The sequence below is a fragment of the Saccopteryx bilineata genome, chromosome 2 (genome assembly GCF_036850765.1).
Source record: "Saccopteryx bilineata isolate mSacBil1 chromosome 2, mSacBil1_pri_phased_curated, whole genome shotgun sequence".
Taxonomy (NCBI): Eukaryota; Metazoa; Chordata; class Mammalia; order Chiroptera; family Emballonuridae; genus Saccopteryx; species Saccopteryx bilineata.
This window is the reverse complement of record NC_089491.1, coordinates 75,194,374-75,196,843: the sequence shown is the minus strand read 5'-3', so window position 1 is coordinate 75,196,843 and position 2,470 is coordinate 75,194,374.

The window sequence follows — 2,470 nt, the reverse complement described above, 5'->3', positions numbered from 1 at the left end:
TTCTTCTTTTCCTCATAGGGCATACCATAAAGTTAAGGTAATCATAGATATGAAAAATAGTCATGTGAAAAATGTAACTTATTTTTTAACTCCTTGTGTACCTATAGAATTAACAGGGATTATTTTCAAAATTTTGGAGTGAAGATGCTTTTAATTCCTCTTTCTCTTAAAAATCTTCCAACACAAGAAAAACAGGGAAAACAAAAATAATCTGTCTTTGAGAGAACTAGAGAGTTGATATCTGCAATCTGGAACAGAGAGTTCTTTTAAAAATCTAAGCATGATACGGAGCTCTTGGGAATTAAAAAATATAGTAGCTTAAATGAAAAAAAATACACTAAAGTATTTGGATAATGTTATCCAGAAATAAAATAAAATAAATAGATGGACAAAAAAGAAAAAGAGTTAAGGAATAGAGGATAAATCTAATAAAATTTATGAAAAAGGACAAAATATGAAAGAGAAAAATGACCAAAGAAGGGGAAAAAAAAACGAAACAGAAAATATTTTCAAAATAAAATGGCTCACTCAGTACCCATCCCCAGACATATTTGGAACAAAAACAAGTATCTAAAAATTTCCAAAGAATAGATAATAAAAACAGATTTACCCATAAAATTAATTGGATGTCAGAATGATTTGACTTCCCCACAGCTTTGTTGGAAGGTAGAACACAATGTGTTCAAGATTTTGAAGTAAGTTATCTTAAGTCTATAATTTTTTGGTCATGAAGACTAAATATCAAATATGATTGTAGAATAAAGGTATTTTCAGACTTGCAAGGTCTCAAGTACTTTCATTTCCATATGCATTTTCTCAGTAAATAATTGGAATATGTTTTCCAATAAAACAAGAATGGATTGGGAAAGAAAAATATACAGCTATAATTCAATACAGATCAAAAGGAAAGTTGCAAATGGAAGTTCTAAAATAACAGGTGTGAAAAATCTAAAGAGTAATATATGTAGACTGGAGCAGGTGGATGAATAATCCAAGCAGGATTATCTACATTAAAAAAGGAAATAGGCCCTGGCCGGTTGCCTCAGTGGTAGAGCATCGGCCTGGCGTGTGGGGGACCCGGGTTTGATTCCCGGCCAGGGCACATAGGAGAAGCGCCCATTTGCTTCTCCACGACCCCCTCCTTCCTCTCTGTCTCTCTCTTCCCCTCCGGCAGCCAAGGCTCCATTGGAGCAAAGATGGCCCGGGCGCTGGGGATGGCTCCTTGGCCTCTGCCCCAGGCACTACAGTGGCTCAGGTCATGGCAGAGCGACGCCCCGGAAGGGCAGAGCATCGCCCCCTGGTGGGCAGAGCATCGCCCCTGGTGGGTGTGCCGGGTGGATCCCGGTCGGGCGCATGCGGGAGTCTGTCTGACTGTCTCTCCCCATTTCCAGCTTCAGAAAAATACAAAAAAAAAAAAAAAAAAAAGGAAATAATAAATTATCTGATGGACCTGATCAAGTGCAAAGTTGATTAAGGACGTGTTTTGTGGATTTTGATAAGTAAGAGGAGATTTAACCAGAGATCTGGAAAACAAATTATTTTTTTAAAAACAAGGGAATTGTCAAACCCAGAAGAAACAGAGAACTGTGCAAGAAAAGGTTGTGTAACCATAATGTACAATGTGGTTGAACACTGAGCAATAGTCATATGATCTTATTATGAAAATACTCTAATATAACCATACAGATGAGGGAAAGGCAGTATATAAAAGAGCTAAAATTCTCATTCATTAAAATAGGACTAACAAAGTCAAACTTAAGTGAATACATTGGGTTCCAGAAAAAAATGAAGATAACTTTTCAAAAAAATATTTTTACAAAGTTAAAAGAAGGATACCTCTGGGGAGAAGAAAATATAAGAAAAGAAGCAGAGAGGATTGAGGGTTTTTAACAAGCCTATTGACACAATTTGACTTTATAAATTATATCTTGTATTCTTTCATAAGATTATATTTAAATTAAAAATCAAATATTTATTAGGATTGAAAAAAATGTTAAAAAGACATTAGGCAATTCAATTCCCAATCTGATGACGAGTTTAGGCACAGGTTAGATGTTGCCTAAGAAGTTCCTTTTCGCTCTTTCCTTCAGCCTTTTGCAAGACCCTTCCGAGGTGTCGAGGCCCTGGGCTTCTTCCCAAAGGAATTTGTTTGCTAAGCTAATTTGTTCCACAGTGTAGGTCACAAACTTCATATGCTTTGGAATCACCACTACCATAAAACACAGACTTCTTTTTTTAAAAAATAATTTTTATTAATTTTAATGGGGTGATATCAATAAATCAGGGTACATATGTTCAAGGAAAACATGTCCAGGTTATCTTGTCATTCAATTATGTTGCATACCCATCACCCAAAGTCAGATTGTTCTCCATCACCTTCTATCTAGTTTTCTTTGTGCCTACCCTTCCCCCTCCCCCTTCCCCTCTCCCTTACTCTCCTCCCCACCCCCCTCCTTGGTAACCACCACAC